The following is an 11,735-nucleotide window of genomic DNA, read 5'->3' on the forward strand; positions in this document are numbered from 1 at the left end:
AGGTCACTTATTTGCAAGATAAAAAACACTTACCTGTTGCAGTTCTTGCTAAATGATGTGTGAGGTCACTACATTCATACAAGGCTGATGCAACCGAGTAGCCCAAAATGTCTTTTCCATCAGCACCAATCTGAAGGAGCATAACTTCATGTAAATTGTCCCATGTCCTTAAAACCAGTGCCCCTGAAGTCAGAATGAGAGTGCTGCAGAAGCTAACCCAGGAAAGAGCTGCTTTAACATGCTTAATGAAGAAATGAGGTGGAATGGAAATGAATTTTCACAGCAATCAATGCAATATTTCAATGTTTCCTTAAAAATCCTGGCTCCTCTCCTGCCAGGTTGCCCCTTCCCTCTTTCCCATTGTATTTCCATCAATTTAGAACTTAAATCAGCAAAACAATTGTGTGACTTTTGAAAATGCTTGAAAGCTATAAGCATGAAAATGTATTTTTTGTGGCTGTGTGCAACCATGAAACATTTTTTAATGAAGAGATTGAAGTTGTATCTGCTCTCTTACTTGCCTGGGTTTGCTGTCACCAGTGCTGCACCCCCACAACTTTGTGATGGTTAACACAAAAGCACGTCTAGGCTACAATGGATGGGTTTTGTCCTTCATTAGAATCATTGGTTTTCATCACACTTTATTTTCAGTAATCTTCCTTTAAAATAACTCTTTGAACCAAAGCCTACATTCCTCTCTTGTTCCAACACTAAGCTCCTATTTGCCAGTCCTCAGGATTCACACATATTGCTATATTTGGTGTTATTCCTAAAGCTCTTCATAATTACACCACAATTAATTCCTTAAATTTAAAAGTGTTTTGAGCTCTCCTAATTGTAGAGACAACTTCAAGAATATTGCCAAAATAATCTAATGGTCTCCAAGTGACAAAGCAATGAACAAAAATCACTTTAAAATAAAAAAAAAACCCTCTTTTTAAGCCAACATCATATTTGTGGAGAGCCTGACTCACAGTTGCGAGTGCTGGTGTTTTGCAACATAAACTGCTCTTGTCACAAAGATCCTGGAAACTTTGTACAACTTCTTAAGGCTGGGGAGGTCATGCAGGAAAAGTGCTAAACCCCCACATCTTCCAGTTCTCAGATGGATGCCTGCCTTGTTCACAGACATGCAGATCCTAGACTGGATTCTCATCTCTTTAAGATCCCATCCATGACCCTGATCCATCAGCTGCCATCTCTTCCTGCCCCTTCAGTCTCCACACAGGAGGCCAAGGCCACCTTCAGGCAGCCCAAGAGCTTCCATGCAGCACCCAACGCCTGCAGCCTCCAACAGCCACAGCTCAGCACAGGAGGGACTGCAATCCCCTTCTGTCCTTCTCCACTGTGACAAGGACACCTCTGGTGGCACCAGAACAAAATGATGTGCCCAGGCAGAGAGACCAACATCAGTTCAGGGGCAGTCACCACCTGCACAGCACAAAGCACATGGGGCATGCAAAGAAACACCTCTTATACACCTCAAAATGAACAGGAGCTGGAGAATCTCCAGAGCACAGAGGAAACCTCATTTTGTCAGTCTGCTCACAAGTGTCTCCTGAACATAAAGAGTTCAGAAAGACCTGTGGTTTGATGGAGGCAAATTTCATTCTTCAGGTAAAAATAAATTGAGGTAAACAGAGTAAAGCCTTCTTCCCCTTCCCTCTGACAGCACTGAACTCTCAGAAAGCCTCTCCAGGCCTGAGCAAGCAGAGCCTGAGCCACTTACTCAGGACTGGTAATGTACAAAGTCCCATCTGGGGAGTCCTGTCCTGCAACCCACTGCAAGGTCACCTCCACATCAAGCTGATTTCAGAGGCTGCACAACACTGAACAGACTCTGTGGCTGATCCCAGAGAGCACGACTCCCACTGCAACATGAGAGTTAGCCCAGTATTCTAATCATCACCCAGGCCCCAAAGAGCGCTCAGACTGAAGAGATGGGGAAAAAAGAATCTTTTAGGAGATAAGCACAGTTTTGTCTCTGCATAATGAGAGTAAAACATGAGATATCTAAATCTTTATCCCATATTCATACACTTATAGCCAAAAAACCAAGGAACAATATCAGAAATGTTCCAAGAATACTATGCCAGCACTTATCTGGTGACACTTGAGATGAAGAAGATAATTGAAAGGATGATTGCATTGGGCTTGTTGTACTCCATTGATAAGAAAGGTTTTAGAGAGCCCATTCAGTATGCTCAGCCATGATACAAGATGCCAGGAGAAAACACAGCACTGCAGCAGTGACAGCACCTCGGATCTATGAAACATTAAAATGGAAGATAAAGCAGGCTCTGAAAGAAGCAATATTGGGCACAGTTTGCTCGATGACAAACATTTGGACAAATATCCAGACATCAGAATACCTCTTAATCACTGCCCTCTGTCACCCTGCATTCCCATGCAAAAATCTGCCTGTAAAGGAGAAGCCTTTGCTGTCCCTCCCCTCGGAAAAGGCCAGTAAGAAACACACCAACAGCCCAAACCCTGTGTGGCTGTGCTCTCAGGATCTGCCAGCAGGGCTGATGTGAAGTCCAAACCCAGGAAAAACACGAGGTGATCACTTGTTTTCCTGTTCTATTTATTAAACAGTTCTTCCTTGATTATAACTAAGCACTAAGTTTTTGCAATACTAGCAAAATCTGTAACGGTTTCTATAACTCTCATGATATTCTAAGCTAACTTCAGAGGCAGAGCAATTTACCAGAACTGCAGCTTAAACAAGTTTGAATTTCATTTGCTATATATATGAAGAGAATGCTCTTACTGAAAAAAGAAATGCATGAGCGCACATTAAAGCAGAGCTTTGATTCTGAACTCTTTATCCTGAACTCTGAACAATGGATACTTATGAATCATTTGTGCTGCATACTGAAGCCTTTTGAACTGGTAACAAGAGAAATCAGTTCTGCTAATGCATCTCTCATCCCAGATCTCTCACTCATCCAGATTTTAAATCTGAAACTTAGAAGAATAAAACCGTCTTTTTGGAAGGACCAAGAGTATTTTGGAAAACAGACTGGTCAGAGGGGAGGGGAATTTCAGGCTGGGGCAATAAGGAGATTGTGCTGGTTCTGATTTTCAAGACCAGATGTTTAAAACAAATGTCTGACAAAGGTGGGGAAGGGGCATTTCAAAATGGTTTGCACTGCTTGCACTTGGGGTCTGTCTGGGCAGTATGGTCACTGCATGGTGCAGAGCAAACCTGAATCATGGAGGTCCTACTGATCGGGATGATATTAAGTTAAATTTTGGATGGGGACACAACAGTGGATTACAGTTTAGGAACATATCCTTTATATTGGCATAAATTTCATCCTAGTAATGAAAAAAACAGTGCCACAAAGGTAGGAGTTCTCTCTTAAGGAAAATCAGCCTTACTAGAACTTTAAGGTCTTTCTATATAAGCCATCTTTAGTCCTTCCCTACTTCCCACAGTTAACAGAAAATTATCTTAGCTATGAAGGAAAAGGCTCCTAGTTATGAATTTTATACAAGCCAGATGTAGCAAGTTCCACATTTGAGGATATGTTTCACAGAAGAGATCAAACTCAGATTAAAAGAACTAGAAGTGCAGTCTGCAATGGACAGACATGTGCCTCCAACTCCAGGCTTTTGAGAATTCCTTTTAAACAGGAAAGTGTGCAAAAAAGCGCTACTGAAATTTTATAAGAGATAAATTGCACAATACCAACCTGATTAAATTTCAAATGCTATCAAATTTTGCTCAGAGTCTAAGAGAGAGAACAGACCTGAATGGAGAGTGCAGCCACTGAAAATGCTTTCCAGGCAGGTCCAGACATGTGACAAATGAATGTCCACATTAAATGACAATGTCACTAATGACAGAAGCATTGCAAGGCCAAAGGAAGTGCACAATCAGAACCCTGCATTTCAGTGCAAAATTCACCCTTGGTATTCAGCAGAGATGACCTCTGGGTGACAGAATGCCTGCAGTGTCCCAGGTGCACACACCTGTGCACGGGGCAGGCTGGACCAGCACTGCCTGTGTGTACATGCTGCACCAGTTAGGTGCCTGTGCAGGATGCACTGAGATAAAACCAGGCCCACAGAGTAACCCAGTCCCCTCTCCTTGCCATGCAGCCACAGCTTCCCAATAAAGTCCATTTCCTCTGGCAGCTCCCCAGGAAGATGACTGCACCAGGGCTCAGCTACCAAAAGGGAAGGTGATGGGATGAAGCAGAGATCCCAAGGCAGCCCCAGGGGAAGCTCAGCAGTGTCCAAGGGCACCCTCCAAGGGTCTGTGGTACTGGGACACTGGGGAACTTCAGGGTCTTGCTGCTCCATCACCCCACATGTCCCCTTTAAGCAGTGACCACTGTCAGGAGTCACCACTGCCCATGTCAAAGTGCAGGTGAGCCTCTGCCATAGCCCTCTTCCTACAGGGATGGTTTGTGGCCAGGGTGCATTTAATAAATTACTTAAATCTCAACTCCTGGATGCACCTGTAATCCCCAGGGCTTCATCAAATGTTTTTCTTACCCTCTTTATAACTATATAGATACTTAGGATTAAGCAGTGGTAGAATTTCCTAAGTACGTGCCATAAATACTTTCATATGCCAAACTGAAAGCTTCTTCTCTCATGTTTAGTGACCCTCAAATCACACTTCTTTCAGATCACCCAACTGTTACAGTAATAGCAAAAGCAACAGGATGGAAATAGCAAAATTCCATGCACATGCACACTTTAGGCTATATTCACAAAAAGGAACAGCCTCTCCCCTGAAATGCAGCCAGCTCTGGGCTAAAATGAATTTTGATTTAGGAAACAAAACAACTCCCCAGCAATTTTGGAGAAAAGACAAGTTTTGGATAGGGCAGCTCTGCTCATCTAAAGCAAGCAGCAGAGTAGTAGGAATGTCTTCCTGCAGAAAGAGCAAGCCTGGAAGCCACCCTACTTGCTAAATAGCACAGCCCACTGATTGCTGCCTGTAAAAATGGTCAAAAGAAACTGAAAAACATGAATCTGCATTTTCCAGGAAGCTCTGGATAACCAAGGAGTTTCCCTGTAGATGGGACAAGAGCACTGGTGAAGGAAGTGGAGAACGAAGCCCCAACGCGATGGTGCAAGTTCTCATTTGCAATGCTAGAGCTGCTTTATATGCTGAGCTCCCATCCTTCAAGAGCAGGTCAATGTTTTAATGTGGATTGGGCACATAAATGCAGATCAATTTATGCATTAAAAAAAATCATCTACATGTGCATTTATTTCAATTTCATTTTAGTGAATCAGGTCCTGATTCAATGCTAACTGAAAACCCTTGAAATAACTGCGAGCTTGCTCATAGCCAATTCTGTGTCACCACTATGAAATTAGTAGTGAAATTAAATGGCTCAACAGTGCTAAGACATTCCCCAACTACTCCAGCAAGCAGTCGCTCACCTCTAAGGTTAACAGGATAAAGGCTGGATAAAGAAACTACTCATTATACCAGCTCTACAAAGAAGCAATTATGAGACTTTATAAAGTGGTTTCAAATATATTTTGCAAACTAGGACTCAGACAAATATTAGTGGCAGCAAATTACAGTACTTAGCAGAATTATCACCAGAAAAGAGTCTCTTTTAATCTATGAAAAATATCAACAAAAGATGTAAATATGGACTCCTCGATGGGTGGTATATCTTGAGGAAAATATACATCTAATCTCACAGTGTGTTACCTCCAGTACCTGGAGAGAAGGTTAACAATTCAGAGCTGTTTCCTACAGCTATAGAATATATTTTGATGTAGATTTGTAGATATCACAGACTTAAAATCTATTGTATAATCACAGGGCAAGTGCAAGGAACCTGGGGACATACTTCTCCACAGTAAAGTGCTGGAACACCGGCTTTCACTTTAATCAATGCTATTCCCTGTTTTTAACAAATTATATTTCATTCTGTGGCCTTTAGCTTCTATTTTTCTGCACATAAACAGCAACAGTGTTTTCCCCACCACACGTACAATTTGCAGCTGAATCCTGGCATTACACAAGTATTTATCTCCACATGTGACGGGTAGCTGGGAGAGCACAGAGTCACCCTCACTGAGCTTCAAGCACCAGATAATGGCCTCCAGAGCAGCCCTACTTGGATACCAACAGATCTGTGGCTGCTCTGGGTTAAACTGCACATGCCAGCAGGAAAACTGTTGGTGATCCAGAGATTCACAATCCCCATGCATTCCACTCCTTACAGTCCCATTCAATGGATGAATGACTGGTGGGAACCAGCACCTTGGGATGTCAAGCAATTACTGCAGGTTAACACCAGGGTAACAGAGAAAAAATTGCCCATCCTGTCCCATGCAATTCATGTACAAACACCCTGAATGCCAAGCTGCAATTCGGGAAGTCAAAGATTTCTCCAGCTTTGGCCTCTCCGTGCTCAAAGCATGAAGCACATCAGTGGAGGCCAGCACTTGTCCCACGTGGCCAACTACTGTCACAGGCAGAAAATGCTCCTGTGGCTCCCTGGCATTTCTTTCTCTTTCACTCCCTTTTTCTTTGAGGAAAGAATATGCATGGTTTTAAATACCTTCCATTAAAATCACATACCAAGTGTTTTAGACAGTACTCCAGCAGATCTGTGGAGTGACCCCAATCACACACTCTGGCAAAGGAGACAACCTCAGGGCAGTGGCAATCACTGCCTTCCCCCTCTTCCTATGAGAGACCTCAGTGCCCCTTGAACCCCCTCCCAACCACATTTACCTGGAAGCTGTGGTAGCTGCCAGCAGCAAGAATCTGAAACCCTCTGCATTAACTGAATGCATCTGAGAAGCAAGTTTCCATGGGCTCTTTAACCCTTCCTTGCTTCATTCATGTGAATTTGTGTTTGGCAAGCTCCAAAACATTCAGAGGTCAGGTTTTAGCTTAATTAAGAAACCACAAAAATCCAGACAATCATCCAAACCTTCTGAGCCCTTGGAGTGTGGGAAAGCAAAGTAAGAAAATCACACGCCAGCAATTTCTCTGAAGATTTCTCATGTTTGCTGTTTTGAAGAAGGCTTGAAAATACCAGAACCTTTTATCTCTCTCACACTGAACTTGAGCTCAACAGAGACCCCACCAAAAACTCAATGCAAAACACCTGAGCTCTGGTGCATTACCATTTGCAGCTGCTTAATTTTCCAGTATCCCACAGCTGCTTTTCAGACTCCTCCTCAGGAAATCTGCTGGGGATATCACTTCTACCTATATTCTGTCACACACCACTTCTTCAGTTTCTTTCACCAGTTCCTTCACTTTTAAAATCCATCTTCCTAAATTTGGAAAATAAATCCTCCCCTTTGTTCCCCAGGTGGGTATAATTCACCCCTTACTTCTCCACATTTGCCATCTGACTCCTGGATGAAACAGCAGAGAGCTGCAGCGTCAGCACTTCCTGAAGAGACCATCCCTTTCCCTCACTGTTTGGATAATGGTTGTTCCATGAGATCAATTAAAAAAAGAAAATGAAAACAGGAATTGATACCCAAGCCTAGGCCCTTGCCCAAGCTGAGGGCACCAACAATTGCAGAGATAATTTAGTGGTGCTCTTCTGCCCTCATTTTGTCCATGTTTATTTATGCATCTTTCTGTTATAAGCATTGTACATTAAAGTCAATAGCCTACCACTGCTTATCAGAAAACAAGTGGAGCCAGACCTGGACTTCTATAAATAAGATTTACTCTATTGGCTAAATAATGACATCTAAACTGGTCTGATTTAACTGACTATGGCAGTTCTTAGAGCAAAATTTAATTACACTTTGTACTTATTACAGTTCCTTTGTGTGCCTCTTGCTTCCCAGCAATTTTGAAATATAGACTTAAGTCTGCTGTACAATACATCTCCATACCTATAGTGACATGTGCTAACAGATGGCACCACAAGCACAGAGCAGCAGATCAGCATGAGTTGTCAGTTTTGGTGGCCACGTTTTCCCCTAAGTTATCTCAGCCCAACAAAAAATGGCATGAAATAATCACTGTCCATTTCCCACGGGCTGGGAAGAGCATGACTCAGCGGCAGCGCTTTTTATAACATCCAGACACTTGACTTTCTAGAAAAGCTTTTATATTTATGGAGTGCATTCGTTATGGAAGTCTGCTAAGTGAGGGATGCTCTGGGATGGTGCTGCTCAGCCATAAATGCAGATCTCAGGGCCCTGGGTGGGCTGGGCAGCGCTCAGGAGGCGGCGAGTGACGCGCGTGTGTGTGTGTCGGGTAATAGTGCTCCATAAAATTATATTAGATGTGCATTAGGGGCGGGCTGTAACCGAAGACAGGAAGAGTAAAGGATACACAAAAGCAGGAAGGAGAAGCACATGCAGGGCCACTGGAGAGTGCTCACATGGTTCTGCCTGCCCACTGCTCTGCACCATGGGGAGCTGCCAGCACCCTCCCCATCCCCTCACACCACCAGCCACAAAACTGGGAAGGAGCCATGAGTGTTGGTGTTACACCCTACCTTCACATTTCACAAGCTCTTTATCCCATTCAGAAGAAATTTAGCACTAGCCCAAGGTGGGGTTCAGCAGCAGTGTTAAAAAACCCACACCACAGTGAAGATGCCAGCACATACTAATAACACAATTTAAAAATGGGATGCCCTAAATCTCATCTTCCCCCCAAGCTAGCAAACTTCAGAGCCCTTTAGGACCTATCCTGCAAGTTCTACCATCCTCTGATTAGATTTCCTGAATTCACACTCCAAACACATTCACAGCACAGCTTTGCAATGCCTGTGAACAGCCTCGGAGCTGGGAGCAATGGAGCTGCTATCACCTCACCAGAGCCAGGTGTAACACCCCAGCACCTGCCCTGTTTCAACTCTGAGTTGACTGTGGAACATCATGGGAAATGTAGTGCTTGGTGATGATGACTTCTCCTCTTTTTCTTCCCTCTCCCTGTTCCCAGCCACACATTCCTCTGGGATCCTTGGACCAGGGATGTCTGGTTGACAGAGTCCAGGCTCCGTTGATCCATCCCCAGGAAGAAGCTTCTTTCTTCACAGCCTTCAAGGACACAACTGTCTCCTGACATTTTGGACCTTCATCTTGGGAAAATCCACAGAGGCTGAATTTAGCTACAATTAAATGTCATTTTAATTAATGTAGGTTTTTCTGGTGCCTTCTGTTTTAGCTTTTATGACTGCCCAACCACTGATTATTTATTCGTTTTAAAGCATTCATTGTTCTTCCATTGATGCCTGAAATCAAGGTCTCAAAGCAACATCCTCCAAATCCTTTATGGGGGAGAATCTGTATTTTTTAAAATGATGGGTGGAACATTCTTAGTTTGTGTGTCTGCATATAGAAAACCACTCATGTGCAGCTCTAAATATGACTAAGTGGACTACAGACAGTTCAGAGGATAGATTGTTACTAGGCAGATAAGAATTTCAGATGCGAACTTGAAAACATAATTGGCATGTGAGCAGGTAGCAGGAAACCATGTAGAATATATTTTCTGAGCATCTACACTTCCACCATTTCTCTGCAGTGGAAATGCATCAGCACACGATTTTTACCATCAAAGCCCGCGATGTTGTAACCTACTGCAGAATTGTGGCCTTAGGGTTCAGTAAATTACTGTAAAATAATTTTAAATGTTTGCTGTTTTCTTTCAAAATGAAAAATACAGAATGAAAACCTCAAAAAAAAACATCACACAGAAATAACTGATTTGGTTATATTACTCCATGAGTGTGGAAATGCTTTTAAAGCCTCTCTGCTGTTGGGTGGGTGCTCGGGGTGCTTTGGGGTCCTGGTCCTGCCATCAGACCAGGTGTGGCAGAGCTCCCCAGCCCCAGCACACTGCCCTGGCCACCTCATGGTTGGAGGATCTATGCCTCAGGCATCCAAAGAATATGTGTGAATTATGTGCTGCATCCAACAGCAAAATTTTTCTATCAAGGCCAAGAAGAGGAAAAATTCTACAGGAAGATGGGTCTAGTTTTAATTACAGCAGCACAAATACAACCCTGACAAACCCCTGCAGAATAGACACCTCTTAGCATTTCCCTCTCAGAACCACAGCAAAAAAACACATGAAAGGTCATATACAAGATAGGATTTGACACAATAAGATTTCGCTCCCATGTTAATGCACCTCAGATCAAGCCTGCAAAAGTGAAATAATAAATTTAGGAAAACAAGCAAAATGACCCTACTGGTTGGTTGGTTTTCTAGATACCATCTACATATTTTAGAAACGTACAACCTTCTAATAGAAATGAATAAACTACTCAACCATAAAGTTGCTATAGAAGATATGCTTGTTCTGATTGGAAAGGGCATCTGCTATCTGCAATATTGATAATACTTTTCAAATTTCATCTGCTTTTGTTTGCATTCTGTGTCGTCTGTTTAAACACACTGGGAATAATAATGAATCCCAGCATTATCTCCACTTTTTCAAGGCCGAACATATAACTTTATCACAAAAATAATTAAAATTCTTTGGCACTCTTGTATCTTTTCCATTAAACGTTATCAAGCAGTGACAATAAACTAACATCAGTCCAAGGCTGCCCATATGCTGCTTTTAAAAAGAATGTATTTGTCCCAGGGTGAGAGACATGAATTTTGTGTTTACAGGGTCAAACAATTCCAAAGTTTTTTACAGTGTAAGGACTAAAAAATCTGTGCATGCACACACACATGCAAATGCACAAACACAGAGCTGAGGATATTGGGTTCAGAGGGAACACCTACAAACTGTTTTGTTAAAACTTCCGTTCACAAGCAAATCTTAGCAGCTTAATAATTTGGAGAACTAAAGATATAAATATTTTGCATACTTGTACAACACAGTCAATCCAATAAATGGTGCTCTGAAACATTCTTGGATGTCATATGCAGTTAATCTCGTAGCAGTGATTTTTTTTTCCTGAAGTGAATTTCATATATAGAGCTATATATTATCTCCTACACATAGGAATAATATTAAAACTTTATTTTGAAAATCAATAATATTTTAAAATTAATAATATTAGTTTTATAATCTTTTTTAAATCCTTTTTCCTTTGTTATCCAAGATAAAGAAAAATAAAACATGTTCTCTGATAATCTTTGCTTAATATTGATTAATACTCATTAGTTATTTAAGAAAGAATCCACCAACACTTCATTTTTCACACACCTCCAGTTATTTGCCAGTGAAAACCAGTGTAGGTTTTAGAATACATTGCTACAATATCCAACTCCAAAGTCTTTATGATTTTTATAATCTGTGCTAACTTCTGCTTAAAATGTAGTAAAGCAATGATGTTGATCTCATTTCAATAGCACATACACAGTATTGCATAGTAATGCACTGGCTTTTATAAGCCAGGAAACAGTACCAACTCACTAAACAGATCCATCAGGATAATTGAAGAACTCATTTCAGGAGAACTCCCATATGAAGGCAGAAATGTTAGAAGACGTTAAATTTTCTTTTTGTGTATTGTTGGCTCGCTTGATAAGCAGAAGCAAGTTTATACAGCTCTGCAGCTAGTGTAGAATGCTTAAGCAAGAAATCCATAACTTTTAATATGATGAGATTGTCCTGCTAGGAGAGATGGATTTTTTCCAATATCACTGCTAACAAACAAGTGGAGTTTCCTGTATCAGCACATTTCTGTTTCTACTCTGCAGCACACATGTGCTTCATTTAGAAACAATACATGGCTCAACATTTTTGGCATATTAAAAATGAAACGAGTACGTTGGACTAGCTGATGGACAGGTAT

This window comes from Agelaius tricolor, unplaced genomic scaffold, assembly GCF_023055355.1.
Source record: "Agelaius tricolor isolate 1412-34295 unplaced genomic scaffold, bAgeTri1.0.p SCAF_15, whole genome shotgun sequence".
NCBI classification, from domain to species: Eukaryota; Metazoa; Chordata; class Aves; order Passeriformes; family Icteridae; genus Agelaius; species Agelaius tricolor.